This window comes from Lissotriton vulgaris, chromosome 10 (genome assembly GCF_964263255.1).
Source record: "Lissotriton vulgaris chromosome 10, aLisVul1.2, whole genome shotgun sequence".
NCBI lineage: Eukaryota > Metazoa > Chordata > Amphibia > Caudata > Salamandridae > Lissotriton > Lissotriton vulgaris.
The window spans coordinates 278,767,696-278,784,405 of NC_141698.1; the positions used below are offsets into that span (position 1 = coordinate 278,767,696).

Below are 16,710 nucleotides of genomic sequence, written 5' to 3' on the forward strand. Positions count from 1 at the left end.
GCACAGTAATTTCTTTAGGAAGTTATTTTCTTCCCTCTGCAGGCACTCAACATTGCTGTTACCCCAAAGCCCCGCCCCATAAAGGGCGGTGGATACACTACGTGCCTTGTAGATCTCCATCATATCTTTGATTCGCCTATCCCCCAGCTTAGAGGCAAATTTAAAAATGCCATAGGAGCTTTTGCTCATTTTGGTCCGAACATTGGTTAATTCTTGCCCCCAGCTGCCATCGCTGGAGAAGGTTACCCCCAGGTAGCAAAAACTATTGACATGCTGTACTTTTACCCCTTCTATAAAAAAGACACAGTTTTTCACCGTCTTTGTCCCGCAGGTCATAGTGTGGGTTTTATTTTTGTTAATCAGCAGTCTCCTACTCCCAATGAAATCAGTGAACCTGTCCATCAGGCGCTGCAGGCCAACAGGTGTTCGGGACAGGAGCACCGCGTCATCTGCATAAAGCAGAACTGGAACACTATTCCCAGCAACCTGTGGGGCATCAGCTTTGACAGTTTTCAGGGCAGATTCAACCCCATTAATAAAAAGAGTAAACAACCGGGGGGCAAGAACACACCCCTGTCTAATTCCCCGTTTGACATTAAAATTTGGGGTGCACTCCCCTCTAACCCCATAGCGGACACATGTTTGCATCTTACTATACAATCTTGCAAGGAAAAAGATGATTTCTTTGGGGGCACCCATATCTAGCAAAACTGACCACAGGAGTGAATGGTTTACATACAATGTTTGTTGTTGTTTTATTATTTCTCCTGATTTTCTTTTGGACGTGTTTATCCATGTTTGTGGATAATTAGTTAGTTAGTGCCAAGGGACCCTTTGGGATGTAGAAAGGTTCCTTCAGAAATACAGGTAACATAATATAAAAATGTAACATAACACATACCCAAACCTTGACATTTGTACCCGCAACCATGCCTCATAGATTGTGTAGCCAGGGCAGAAGCAGTTGTTTTCTAAGCTCCATGCCCTGATGCCCACTTAGTTACGCTTCCATTTATCTTATCCTGTGACATATATTACCGATAATCATTCCTACTCAGTTATGCCTCTGCGGGTAATCATCCATCTATCAAGAATTAGTTCCCATGCCCTGAAGTGCAGGAAGCTGTTGTCCAGCTCTGTTATATCGAAAGAAATGCAGGCACTATATTAATATAACACTTTTTGACATCTTGTGGCGCCATTAGCACTCTCTAGATTGCCCAGCAAGAAGACACTTGGTGTGCGTAATTTACATAGCGCTTCGAAGACGTGACCAGGTCAGCGAGCCTCCATTTGAGATCATTTATGCATCCAGACGAGAGCCGCGAGGCTCAAACCTAAAGCCACCGCTTGCTGCCATGACAGATTTGAACAAGGCTGACAGCCGTTAGAGCAGGCGACGCCTCGTGCAATCAGTAAATTGCAATCAGTCGCGCGCTCTAATATTGGTAATGCAGCAGGCTGTTGTGTAATGCTTGTAATTACGGCCTCTGATTTTACCAGTGATGTCAGAAGCCAATCACACAGAAGGGCTTTGAGCAAAAGCACCGAAGAGGTAGGGAAATGGGGCAACGCTTCCGGGTTTGAGACTGGGCCCTCTTTATTGTTATTGTAGGGGGGGGGGTAGCTGGACACTTCTGCATTTTATAGGTTTTGGGATCCCTTTTCTGAGGGAGCATTGCCAGTGGCTTTACTGAAAGCTATGAAGTAGGTCAGCTGATCCTCAGACTTAATTGGTTGCAGGGTTGGTCCCGGTGTAACTGCACATGCTGCACTAATGAGAGCTATGCCCTTTAGAGGGAGGATTTCGCCATAATTTAATCGAATTCCTTATTTAAATGTCATTTAATGTCACCCTCTTCTTACAGTACAATGTTCACTAAATAACTTTGCAGTACACCTTTGATTCCCTGCACATGTTTTTAAAATGGAAGGCTTGCAAATTTGTCGGTGTGGATTTTTGAAGCAAATTATTTTTATCACTGCTTCCGCTTAGTGCAATTATATACATCATATGCATGCAGATGTGTGGAGTCTGAAATGCAGTTTATTGTCCTTGTTGTTTGTGTGTGTATGGGGGGCTGTGATTCACAAGAGGATGTTCTGCCGCTCCCCTCCCTAACCAATGGGCACCTGCCTGTGAGCTTTATACAAAGCCCCTCTTTTACCAGCATTAGCTACAAAAATAAGCAGTTAAGGACAACCTGAGTACAGTCTCATTGCATAGACCCATAGTGTGAGCAGTGCAGATCAAGTGTATGATGCTTCAGAAGCCCCTCCTCTATAGTACTAAAAAGTGATTTGACCTTTGCACTGTAGCAATAAATGTTTGGGGTTAGGCCCTGGTGCTCAGCTCTTGATGCTGTGGCCCGCCTCCCGGAGAAGCTCTAACTTATTAACTCTCACATTTCTTGAACTTCATATTTTTACGAGAACATATTGTGGCATTTGCTGAGACACCCCATTACCCAAAGATGAAATAGTCATTATCCAATAGTATATTGATCATTTCAATCAACATGTAAACATGTTCCACTTTAGGAAAGTTCTCTTTTCTCAAAAAGTATTTGCGTGCGTTTAGCCCAAGTTCATGATGAAAACGGATATAGAGACCGAGAGGTGACTTCCGTGGGAATCCTTTGATATCCTTTCTGCCAGGGGATGGTCTGTAAATGGCATAAAATATATTTTGTGTCCCGTAAAAATGATTTTAGTTGTCTTACTTTCGGTGCCGAAAATAAATCTAGAAATTGGGATGTTTTCTCAGAGAGGGACCCAATACTAGAAACAGAGGGTCTCCCTGGTGGCTCCTTTGCAATGTTATGCACCTTGGGGAGAAGATATATTGTTGGCATGATGGCGAATTCCACCATAAAGCTAGGAGAATTGAGTAAAAGGTGTCAATATAATAATAAAACAGGTCCATAAAGGCGGAAACCTTATTATTCAGTCCAAAGTAGGATATATGAAGGAGACGGATCGACAGTTGAACGACTGGGAGTGTTATACAAAGGTAAAAGAGAGCCCAGTAAAACACAACTGAAATGTATTTGGATAAGCTTGTGAACTGGAAGGATTCGGGACTCTTGAGTGAGGAAGAAGCAAGATTCCTTATCAGTAACATGAAAAATATTTGGAAAAAATTATTATTTGGCTATATTTGGTTGACCAGACTGCCGTGGACCCCCTCCCTTGATCAAGACAACTGTAGTATTTACAATTTAGAAGCCCCGCCCCTGGGCAAAGCTGGCGGTTCAAGTGTCTAAATCAAGACACTCCTCAGGAAGCTGACCGCAGACCTTACTGCCAGGACTAAAGATGGTGGTCACACAGCATCTGTAAGGGCAGGGCTGGGCAGAGCTTGCAAGGATATAGAGGGCTCCGAGACACGGTGCCAAGCAGCTGGACTGGACGCAAGGGGGAGCAACTTGATCTCTGGAAGGCCAGCACATGCCCAGCTGCTTGAGGACGAGAATACCCTGAAGCTGAGTTTGCCACAGCCCGGCTGGCCAGGAGGAGACCAGAAGAACATAACCTCCTCTAAAGACCAGCTCTCTTAGCGTTTGACATCGAGAAAGACGAGCCTGCACTCTCCGCATCCCATCCTGCGCCCAGCCATCGAGTGCCTGCAAATGATCCCTTCTTCCCATGGTGGATCCAGGGGCTGCTGCTCTTAGCAAACCTGGTGCACGCTCCCATTCTGATCCCCAGCTCTGGAATCATTGTAATGACCCTCTAGCCTCAGGGCTCAAAGAACATCAGGGCTAGAGATCCCGTCACGGCCAAGCCTAGCCCCAAGGAACCAGGTCCAGATTGACAGCGGTTCTACCAGTGTCTTCCGTAAATGCACTGCCCACGGCAGCTTTCCAAGGTACAGGCCTCTGTAGGACAGCAGCATCACAGGGCCAACGCTTTTTACTGCTGGCTCACTATTCCTATGCTAGCACTTGGACACCAGCAGCTAAAAATATTGGACTATGCCTGTAAACAGACACTGGTGACGGAATACAGGGGCCCATACTGTCTATAATAATACACCTGATGCAAGCCAGGGCAGTGTACACCCAGTTACACAAACGGATGCACTGTCGTCAGTGCAGGCGCAAACGCTCAACAGTTCACGCCTGTGCTGAGGGCGATGCATTAGTGAAAGACAGAGCTGTAGTTTGAAACCCCAGCTGTGTCTTTCACTGGAGGCTGATCAGCCTCTGCTTGGAGAGGGGAAACCCCCTCCGCCCCCCCCCCCCCACGGCTGGTAGGTACAATGCAAAAATGCGCCCCCCAAAATGGGTGTAACCCCATCGCCCCCTCCATAGGGGTGAATGTGGGGCACCACCGCACTGTGGTACAGCGTCAGTGTGCCTCCTAACAGCTTCATTGCTTCTGCACCCACGTCTGTAATGTGGTCCGGGCACACACGGACAGTGTTTCATCTTCTGCGTTAGGCCACACACTGGCACAACCCATATTATAGAAGGGGCACAAATAACGATGGCCTCTTCTCTAATACCACAGTGCCCTGGGTGCAAAAAGGGGCCCGCAACCCTCGGTTACACCTACTTTCTTTAATATGGCTCCAGGACATCAGCCAAAACAATGGGGGGCAGGAACGCCTCCTAAAAGTGGCTGAGTGAAATCTACAAGATTTCACTCAGTCACTTAGGGGCCCATGCTGCGTCAAAACCCTGCGCCTGCTTGAAGCAGGCGTAAGGATTGACGCAGCATTGTAAGAATAGGCCCCCTAGAGCACTGCTGGAGCTGCGTTGCGCTTGCGACGCAACTCCAGCAATGCGCCACTCCAGCGTGACGCATCTGTGCCGTTTTTGCCCCATGGTGCGCCGCATTGAAAATGCGGCGAATCCATGGTGGCGGAGGCAAGGCGCACAATAAGTGGCGCATCCCTGCTGATATGCAGGGTTGTGCCACTTATTGTAAATCTGCCCCTGGGAGCACAAGAGTCTGCGCTGAATGGGGTCTCAGTTGTAGTTTTTGTGGTGGCTTTCTGGAATTCACATTTTTAGGGCAAATATTTGTCTTCTTGCCTTGGCCTGTATTTAGTAAGGTCACCTGTGCTTATACCTTTGATATCAGAAGGGTACAAAAACTTGGTCCAGCCCCAGGTTGGATTCCGATTGCCTGCATCAGTTTCAGACCGTTCTGTGAAAATTCAGCTCCTGCTAATAACTAGAGATCCCAGATCTTCCAAAACCAGTTCTCTCCGAACCGAGACTCACAGTACAACACTGACCATAGAGACTAGCGTCCATGATAGCAGAAATATAGCGCCAAGAACTAACAAGCTATAATAGTATGTGTGGTCTGTCGAGGCCCCAGAACAGAAGGTGCTAGCACCTTCCATTTTTTTGTATATCATCTTTTTAAGCTGAACCATTTCCTCATCTGTTAAAGAAGTCATTGTCTGGACAATGATGTTATTTACTGTGCCAGACTGAAACAGAGTTTCTTACACACTCCCTTCCTGGAACCAGTCTTGGTTGCTCGACCCCAGTGCCCTGGCAGAGTCCGGTTGGAGTGAATGAGAATGGTGGCACTGAATGATACCCATTAACCACTGACTGTCCCAGGACCCAACAACAAGGCCTACAGTACCCGAGGAGAGTCCAAAACTGCAGGGTATCCCTGGAAGAGCCCAGATTACAGGAAAAACCTGGGAAGAGAACAGACACACGGTCCCTATGGAAGAGCCAAGATTACAGGAAAAACCTGGGAGGAGAACAGACACACGGTCCCTATGGAAGAGCCCAGATTACAGGAAAAAGCTGGGAGGGGAACAGACTCACAGTCCCAAGGGAAGAGCCAAGATTACTGGGCAAACCTGGGAGAACTGAAACACGGTCCCTAAGGAAGAGCCCAGATTACAGGGAAACCCTGGAAGGAGAACAGACACACGGTCCCTATGGAAGAGCAAAGATTACTGGGTAAACCTGTGAGAAATGACACATGGTCCCTTAGGAAGAGCCCAGATTACTGGGAAAACCTGGAAGGAGAACAGATACACGGTCCCTATGGAAGAGCCCAGATTACTTGGAAAACCTGGGAGGAGAACAGACACACTGTCCCTATTGAAGAGCCCAGATTAACTGGAAAACCTAAGAGGAGAATAGACACACGGTCCCTATGGAAGAGCCCAGATTACTGGAAAACCTGGGAGGAGAACAGACACACAGTCCCTATTGTAGAGTTCAGATTACAGGAAAACCCTGGGAGGAGAACAAACACAATATCCCTATGGAAGGGCCCAGATTACTGGGAAAACCTGGGAGGAGAACAGACACACAGTCCCAATGGAAGAGCCCAGATTACAGGGAAAACCTGGGGGGAGAACAGACACACAGTCGCTGGGAGGAGAACAGACACACGGTCCGTATGGAAGAGCCCAGATTACAGGGAAAACCTGGGAGGAGAACAGACACACTGTCCCTATGGAAGGGCCCAGATTACTGGGCAAACATGGGAGAATTGACACACGGTCCCTATGGAAGAGCACTGATTACAGGGAAAACCTGGGAGGAGAACAGACACAGTGTCCCTATGGAAGAGCCCAGATTACTGGGCAAACATGGAAGAATTGACACACGGTCCCTATGGAAGAGCACTGATTACAGGGAAAACCTGGGAGGAGAACAGACACACTGTCCCTATTGAAGAGCCCAGATTACAGGGAAAACCTGGGAGAACAGATACACGGTCCCCATGGGAGAGCCCAGATTACAGGGAAAACCTGGGAGGAGAAGACACACAGTCCCTATTGGAGAGTTCAGATTACAGGAAAACCCCGGGAGGAGAACAAACACAATATCCCTATGGAAGGGCCCAGATTACTGGGAAAACCTGGGAGGAGAACAGACACACAGTCCCAATGGAAGAGCCCAGATTACAGGGAAAACCTGGGGGGAGAACAGACACACAGTCGCTGGGAGGAGAACAGACACACGGTCCGTATGGAAGAGCCCAGATTACTGGGCAAACATGGGAGAATTGACACACGGTCCCTATGGAAGAGCACTGATTACAGGGAAAACCTGGGAGGAGAACAGACACACTGTCCCTATGGAAGAGCCCAGATTACTGGGCAAACATGGAAGAATTGACACACGGTCCCTATGGAAGAGCACTGATTACAGGGAAAACCTGGGAGGAGAACAGACACACTGTCCCTATTGAAGAGCCCAGATTACAGGGAAAACCTGGGAGAACAGATACACGGTCCCCATGGGAGAGCCCAGATTACAGGGAAAACCTGGGAGGAGAACAGACACACAGTCCCTATTGGAGAGTTCAGATTACAGGAAAACCCTGGGAGGAGAACAAACACAATATCCCTATGGAAGGGCCCAGATTACTGGGAAAACCTGGGAGGAGAACAGACACACAGTCCCAATGGAAGAGCCCAGATTACAGGGAAAACCTGGGGGGAGAACAGACACACAGTCGCTGGGAGGAGAACAGACACACGGTCCGTATGGAAGAGCCCAGATTACAGGGAAAACCTGGGAGGAGAACAGACACACTGTCCCTATGGAAGGGCCCAGATTACTGGGCAAAAATGGGAGAATTGACACACGGTCCCTATGGAAGAGCACTGATTACAGGGAAAACCTGGGAGGAGAACAGACACACTGTCCCTATGGAAGAGCCCAGATTACTGGGCAAACATGGGAGAATTGACACACGGTCCCTATGGAAGAGCACTGATTACAGGGAAAACCTGGAAGGAGAACAGACACACTGTCCCTATGGAAGAGCCCAGATTACTGGGCAAACATGGGAGAATTGACACACGGTCCCTATGGAAGAGCCCAGATTACAGGGAAAACCTGGGAGTAGAACAGACACACGGTCCCTAAGGGAGAGCCCAGATTACAGGGAAAACCTGGGAGGAGAACAGACACACGGTTCCTATGGAAGAGCCCACTGAGATTACAGGGAAAACCTGGGAGGAGAACAGATACACGGTCCCCATGGGAGAGCCCAGATTACAGGGAAAACCTGGGAGGAGAACAGACACACTGTCCCTATTGAAGAGCCCAGATTACAGTGAAAACCTGGGAGAACAGATACACGGTCCCCATGGGAGAGCCCAGATTACAGGGAAAACCTGGGAGGAACCCAAACTGCATGGTGTTCCCAGGTTTAGATCCAGACTGTGCTGGTGGCCGAGAGAGGACCTGTAAGTGCAAGGTGTATAAAACCATGGAGTAGCCCAGACTGTGTGTGTTTCTTGGGAGGACCCTATGTTGTAGGGTTTCACTGTAGGAGCTCAGTATCAGGGCCTCTGTAGAAGAGGCCCGGTTGCATGTTTTCTAAAGAGGGGCCCAGACGGCACAGAATCCAAGGAGTGGGCCAGACAGCAGGGTATTCCAGGGAAGGAACCCTGACTGCAGGGATCCCTAGAGTACCTCAAGCTGCTGGCTATCCAACGAGGAGCTCGGCCTGTGGGGTAACCCTGGAAGCAGACAAGACTGTACAGTGTGCCAGAGGGGAGCCCAAACTCGACAGTATTCATAGCGGACCCGAGGCTGCAGGGTGCAGTATTGTGGTCACATATATATACAGTGCTCCATACCCCTGATGAGGTACGGAAGCACACAGCAGGCAAGTAAGGGTATCCAATGAGAAGCCCAGGCCGCGGTGTATCTGTGACGGAGCTCGGGTAGCAGGGTGTCTAAGGAGGATGCCAGGGGCCGTGTGCAGTGTGTTCCAGGGTGTAATGCATCCATGGAAGCAGCCCAGTCTGCAGTGGGCCTGTGGAGGAGCACTGTTACAGCTAGACTGTCCAAGGAAGAGTCCAGGAGCACGATATCCAAGTAGAAGCTGAGTCTGAAGTATGTCCCTGGGAGGAGCCCAGCCTTCCTGTTGTCCCTGGGAGGAGCCTAGGTGCAGGGTATTCTGGAGGAACCCAGGTGCAGTGTATCCTTAGACATCCCAGGTGCAGGGTATCCTTAGACATCCCAGGTGCAGGGTATCCTAGGATAAACCCAGATGTAGGGTATGCCTGGCACAAGCCCAGCAATCAGGGTGTGCCTAGGTGGTGCCGGGGTGCAGGGTATCGTGGGACGAACCCAGGTACAGGGTATCCTAGGATGAACCCAGGTACAGGGTAGGCATAGGAGGAGCCCAGCATTCAGGGTGTCCCAGGACGAGCCCAAGTTCAGGGTATCTTGGGACGAACCCAGGTGCAGGGTATCCTAGGATAAACCCAGATGTAGGGTATGCCTGGCACGAGCCCAGCAATCAGGGTGTGCCTAGGTGGTGCCGGGGTGCAGGGTATCGTGGGACGAACCCAGGTACGGGGTAGGTGTACTGATAAATAAAAGATGCAATCCAATAATATTCTTCAAGTAGAGCCTGACATCATCATAGAACAATCTAAAGCATCATAGGGATGCAACATTCTAATCAGAGAGACATGCAAATAAAGACAAATAGATGAATCACATAGCATATAAATATAACAGTAGGCATAGGAGGAGCCCAGCATTAAGTGTGTCCCAGGACGAGCCCAAATGCAGGGTATCCTAGGATGAACCCAGGTGCAGGGTATCCTGGGACGAACCCAGGTGCAGGGTATCCTAGGATGAACCCAGGTGCAGGGTATCCTGGGACGAACCCAGGTGCAGGGTATCCTAGGATGAACCCAGGTACAGGGTAGGCCTAGGTGGAGCCCAGCATTCAGGGTGTCCTGGGACGAGCTCAGGTGCAGGGCATCCTAGGATGAACCCAGATGCAGGGTATGCTTGACAGTAGCCCAGCCATCAGGGTGTCCCAGGAGGAGTCCAGGAGCAGGGTATTCTGGGACGAACCCAGTTGCAGGGTGTGCCTGGGGGGAGCCCAGCCTTCGGGGTGTCCCTGGGAAGAGAGCATGTGCAGGGCATCCTGGGAGGAGCCCAGGTGCAGGGTATCCTGGTAGGAGCCCAGGTGCAGGGTATCCTGGTAGGAGCCCAAAGGTAGGGTATGCCTGGGAGGACCCCAGGTGCAGGGTACCTTGGCAGTAGCCAAGGTGCAGGGTGTACCTGGTAGAAGCCCAGGTGCAGGGTATCTTGGGAGTTGCCCAGGTGCAGGGTGTCCCTGGGAGTAGCCCAGGTGCAAGGTATCTTGGGAGGAGCCCAGGTGCAGGGTATCCTGGTAGGAGCCCAGGTACAAGGTATCCTGGTAGGAGCCCAGATGCAGGGTATCCTGCGACAAACAGGTGCAGGGAGTCCTGGGAGGAGTCCGTCCTTCTGCGCTTCCTGGGGCGGTCGCTTTGTATCTCCGGGATGAGCCTATTTGGAGAGTATTCTTGGGAGGAGTTATAATTGAGGAAAGAGTTGATGACAAGCCTCTTTAAATAACACTAAATAACAATGTACTTACCGTCCACAACTTAGCTACCTCTCCTGTCACTTGTTGACTGAGTACTAGCGTTTGACCCTGTATTTCGCTCCGCTGCCTTTTGAATAGGTTTGTGCCGGGGGCAAGGTATTCAGGGAAAGAGCTCAGGTACAGAGTGCATCTCAGTGGGCTAAGGCGCAGGACCTTGTCCCCTATGACCCTGGCCTCGGTCGGCGTTTGGTTTCTTAGGACCCAGAAATGAATGACATCCCCAGGCCGTGTAAGCACTGTGTGGGACTGACTTAAATCTGGCCACGGTCCCTGACCCAAGGCAGCCATCTGCACGGAGGGAGAGGGGTGGGGAAGCGTTTAGAGTGAAGCGGCGGGGGCTCAGAGTTAGAAAGGGGGAAGCTATTCACCCATTGTAGACGCAGAAGAAAAGGGGAGCAGCGCAGAGGGCCCGCATCTGCAGGCAGAGGAGGCATGCATTATTCACTGGCACAAGGCTCGGTCACGTGACCAGCACCATAGGCTTTTATTCCACACAGCCCATCGGATCAAGACATCTTTTCTTTATTAAATGCATCCGCCCACTCCCTGCCTCGCTGTCTGTGCCTACACAACTGCAGCTGCGAGCGTGTTTATCAATTCACGCCACATGCATGTATGTATGCTTCTCTCGCTCTCTCTCTCTCTATATATAATAATATATACATATACACTCCTCGCTGTCTGTGCCTACACAACTGCAGATGCAAGCGTGTTTATGAATTCACACATGTATGTATGTATTCTTCTCTCTCTATATATTTTTTTTAAATATATTTATGTATGTATTTCTCTATACATATACATATAAATCTCTCTCTCTCTCTCTCTCTCTCTCTCTCTCTCTCTCTCTCTCTCTATATATATACATATATATATATATATATATATATATATATATATATATATATCTCTATATATATATATTAGTGTAAAGAAATGGTGATTTGATTATACGAGTGTTTTGTCTATATAGTAATACTAAACATTGGAAACAGGTGCACTACATATATCCCATGTTTTAATGGATCTTTTCGCTATGCATATACATATTATGCGCACACACAAATATAGATGTGTTTGTGTGCAGTACATGTTCAAATACTTGTGCACGTGCACATGGTGCCTATGTGTGCCACACGTATATATGGGTGTCAGGGTGTGGCACATATACATGAGTGCCATTGTGCAGCACAGCGGTATCCACAGCAGGAGTGACATATGGATGTGTATGAACCACCTTGATACCCCAGTGCAGAGCGCTTGAGTGCCTCGACAGGGCTATTAAGCATTATGTAAATGCTGATACCATAGATACCATATATGGATGCCCGTAGGTAAAGAAGAATGTCTGCAGCACTCTGATATTTGCAATATGAGGGCACCAGCATGTATATACACACATGCACACCAATGAGTGTCAATGTGTAGTGGTCATATGAGTGGATATAGGAGAGACATGTATTTTGGAGCTTATGTTGCATGTGTACATGGGCATCTGTGTTGTGTAGACATATATGGGTGTGTAAGTGTGGTACTTGTAGATGGTAGTCTATGTGACTCAATTATATAAGTGTTCATGTGTGGTACTGACATGGACGTTAGTTCACCATATCACACCAATAATCTTCTCCTGCGTGCCAGCACGAGCGTCCATAGGTGTCACATACCAAAAATTCTCTCCAGCATGCCTGTGCCAGCCTTTTGCCAGGGTTGTCCAATATATAAAGTATTGTCTCTAGTATGCCAGGTCCCTGCCTGTTATTAACTGCCCCCAGTATGCCGACACCACTATTTTGCAAGAGCCAATAGCAGGCTGGCAAGCATACCACATTCTCACTAGTGCAAATTTACTTGTTTGTATAAGCTTTATTCGAGACAAATCTCATAAAAGCACATAAAATCAGAACAATTGCACAAAATACATAATACAGAGTAAAAATTCATTAAACACAATGCAGCTCATACAACATGACAAGTAAAACAATTTATACCAATACATAAAAGTTTATTAATTTATTAAAAGGAATCCCTAAATTACCTGCAATCCCCTAAGGAGCGTCGTCTTATCGCCCAAGCCCAACCCATGTATTTGGCGACACCCATGACTATCGAATCCTGATTTGCTGTACATAGGATTCTTAGGGCCACGGAACTATCGCGTGTCCCCAAATTTTTGCATACCGGCGAGAGCCATTTCCTCCTTGGATTCACGTAGGCTTCACATGAAAAGAGAAAATGTCCAAGGCTCTCCTCGGCATTTTCACAGGCAGGACATAGGCTATTGGTGGGTCTGTGCCAACCAGATGTCAATTTCTTGAGGGGGATAGATCCTGACCTTAACTGGAAAATGAGTTTCCTGTCCATTGGTACCGTGATGTTATCCCAATAATTTTCTAGGACAGGTAAAATTTTTGTCTCCAGGAAACGACCAGACATTGAATCTGCCCTGGTGTCATTCAGCATCTTGCCTCCCACCCAATCCCAGTATTGCTCTTTGAGGGCTTCTTTGCTTGGGAAGGTTTCTCCCTCAGGGTTATTCCAAAGATTTGAAAACCCTAGATTTACCAACATGGTCTTCAGATGTTTTAACCATTTTATCTTGTGGAAGATATCTTCCTTGATTATCCACGAAAAGCCCTCCGCGTACTGTCTTATTTCTGGAGTCGTCCAGAGGCGTCTCCAGTAAAGAACTGGTCGCAATCGAGCTTTGTCGATAATCGTGTGTCTACCAAGCTCCATAAACAATGGGATCAGAGGGGTGCTCTGCGGAAGTCCGGTAATCCCGCGCATGAACTTGTTCTCGGAGGTCTGAAGAGCCATCAGACTATTCCAAGCCCATAGTTCAGCGCCATATAAGGTGGCACCCAAAACCTTCGCATCATACACTGTCAGTGCGGGTTTTATAGGTTTTGTTTTTGATTTACGGTGTTCCCCCCTTAAGGCCCCTGATAGCTGCTGGTGCTTTAGGACTACTTTGTTCACGTGATGCGTCCAACCAGTCCCCCCCGCGATCTGCACTCCCAAGTATGTAAATTCATTGACAATGTCAAGCCTGCTGTTATTTAGGGTTATCTTGGGATAGCTTCTGCTACCAGCAGAGAAGGCCATTAGTTTAGTTTTCCCTACGTTTACCTCTAGCCCGTGCTCCAAGCAAAAAGCATCAAAAATGCTTATTGCACGCTGCAGCCCCATGGGAGTCTTGGACAAAATAAGAGTGTCGTCAGCGAACATCAGGATCGGAACCCTGGTGTCCGCCAACGAAGGGGCATCGACACTAGCTCTCAGCATTCTCTCAACTATCCCGTTAATAAATAACGAGAAAAGTAGAGGGGCCATAGAGCAGCCTTGCCTAACACCCCTTTCCACAGGGAAGTCCACTGTTGTCTCGCTACTTCCTCCCCATTGGACTCTGGCAAAGTTGGATTCGTGCAGTCGCATTATTAATGTTAGCAGTTCTGCAGGAATCCCCAGCTTTTGGAGCACCGACCATAGCTTGTACCTGGGGACTAGATCGAACGCAGCCCGCAGATCGACAAACGCGACGTACAGGCTGCCCCTTCCCAGCTCAACGGTTTTCCACCTCAATATTGTAAAGCGAAAGACCTGGTCAATGGTACTAGTAGCTCGCCTAAATCCCGCTTGATAAGGGGAGAGGGCGCTGTTGTCTTCTACCCAGTCCATTAGCTGGTTTGTTACCATTCTTCCAACTATTTTCTGCACAGTGGCTATTAAGCTTATGGGCCTATAATTTGCAGGCAGTGAGCGATCGCCCTTCTTGTGGATGGGAATTATGGTTGCACCTTTCCAAATATCTGGAACCACTGCCCCCTTTGCTAGGGCATTTGCTACAAGTAGGATATATCTCGCCCATCTAGCCACATCATGTTTAAAAATATCAGGGGGGATGCCATCTGGGCCAGGCGCCCTCCCACATTTAGTAGAACTGATGGCAATTTCTACTTCACTGAGGGAGAATAGATCTTCGATTGCATAAGCCGGGATTATATCTTCTGCTGTCACGGATGTATTACTTTCCGCGTACTGGGGCCCGAAATAATCAACCCAGGAATCCACTGGTACATTGTTATCAGGTTTTGCTGGGCCCGCACCACTACCCCACTTGATGATTTTCCAAAATAACAATGAATCTTTATTATCGGAGGCTTCTTTTAATTGGGCCCAATGGTCTTCGTCCCAATTCTTTTTTGCACGATAGATGGCTGCTTTGTACAATTTCCTATGCTTAATCACTGCAGCACGGTCCCTGTTCCTTATTGCCTGCCCCAGATCTAAACGTGCTACTCTGCAATGATTATCGAACCACCTTCCCACTTCTTTAGTTTTCTTCCCTTTTCTTTTCTTTATAAAAAAACATGGCCTTAAAGAGGAGAATAACTTATTGTGGATTTCAGTGATAAGATTGTCCCCGGGCGCCACTGGGACGGCAGCTTCAATCTCGGAAATTGCACCATCAACCTTATTAATGATATATGTCATAGTGACTTCGTTTGCTAACACCTTGGGCCATTTTAGCCTTCGCTCATCATTACTTAAGTGAGGGGTTTCATCGTGTGTCTCAATAAGGTTTCCTAAACCTGCATTCCACCACTTATGTGACACACATAGGGGGTTGTGGTCGCTTTCAACCCGGGGTCTAACTGCCATGTCTACAACCCCATTCCACAACTGGAGGCTACACAATATGTAGTCAATTCGGCTCCTATTAATACCATTGTCGAAAGTGAAACTGCCCTCCCTATCACCAGGTGTCCTACCATTAAGGGCTCTTATACCATATTCCAAACATATTCCATTCAACAGTAAAACCTCTTTTGTCCATCGCTTCACAGGTTGTAAGTTTAAAGATGGTACTCCCCAGAGATTATCCTCTTCACACTCATTAAGGTCGTTTGTGCAGTTCAAGGGTTCGAAGGTCCTATTTAAGTCCCCTGCTATTATCTTTGCATTTCCCTGGGAATAGGCCTCCATAACATCAGACAACAACTCGATGGTGGATAGATTTGTTACTTTGCCACCTCTCACATAGATATTATATAGATCTATTGGTTGGCCTTTTGCGACAGAGATTCTGAGGGCTTGTAAATCACTATTTCCCAGGTCAAGGATTTTTATGTCAATATGCAAACCCAATCTGACCCACACTGTTAGGCCACCCTTTGGCCGCCCTCTTACCCCTTTGATGGCTGGTATATAATAATTCAAGTAACCTAAGCAAAAGAGTGGATCACAAGCCCAAGTTTCTTGGAAACAACAAATGTCAAAGCCACTTATAAAATCTACCCAAAGCTGGGAGTCCAACTTGCTGGCCAACCCTGCGATATTCCAAGATAAAAGGGTGCCAATATCTGCATTTGTTCCCTCCCAAGCTTTGGCAAGCGGAGATTCGTTGGATGACATAGAAGTTCCCACTAGACTAGCCAGCCTATCTGAGTCATCCATTGAGCCCACAACTAAATCGTCCATTACAGGGTATAAGGCATTTGAGTTTGATGTTCCTAGTCTAAAGCCACCTTCTTCGGCCACACACCTAGCCTCGATGTTGTTCTCCTTTATATTTGTAGCAATGATATTACCACAGACTTCTTTTGAAATTCCACCCATGCTGTCGGTACCAGTGTGTCAATATCCCCAGCCCGAGTCCTGCCATCCTACGTGGGGATTGTTGTGTGTATGTGAAGTATAATTAATACTAGCATGGGAAGGTGGTAAAGAAACAACTGGCCATTGCGCAATGGGGGGGATTATGGGCTCGTTTAGTAGGCTTGTTGCTACACTTGTTGGTCTGGGGTAAAAGAAGGTGAGGTCCACAATACCAATGCCGCCCTTATTTGTTCCCCATCCCTGCCTTGTTATCCATCCCACCACCCTAGGATCTTGAAAATTAACCACTATACATTCCCCCCCCAGGGTTTTTGGTGTATAGCCCATCCAGTCAATTCTCCTAGCCCCTATTATTAGCCCATCGATACCACCCGGCAGAGGGCGATTTTCCTTTAACCAGTGCATGGTCTTGTTTTTGAGCATCTGGAAGTTTTCTCTCTGTCCTGGGGGTAAAGGTGGTACATTGATGAGAACTGCCACATAGGGGAAGGAGTCTGGAGTTAGATTGATTGGGGGTTTTCTATGAGGTGGTTTTGGCAAGGGCGTTGGGATAGGATTGGGAACTTGGGGAACAGGTTGAAGGGCAGGTTTCTGCACCTGTTTGCTATTGGCTAGGGGCGCTGTTGGAACTTTAACAGCCGGCTGATAGACATTAACCCCATTTCCTACCCCCTTGGTGTTTGGGGGTATACATGAGTTGGTAGT

The 16,710-nt window shown here is 47.9% G+C and overlaps 1 protein-coding gene across 6 annotated transcripts in view; it reads right to left on the reverse strand.

Annotated features, from left to right (window-relative positions):
* Positions 1-16,710, reverse strand: part of CSPG5 (chondroitin sulfate proteoglycan 5) — a 279,927-nt gene that overhangs the window by 258,824 nt on the left and 4,393 nt on the right. The gene's annotated exons all lie outside the window — the stretch shown is intronic.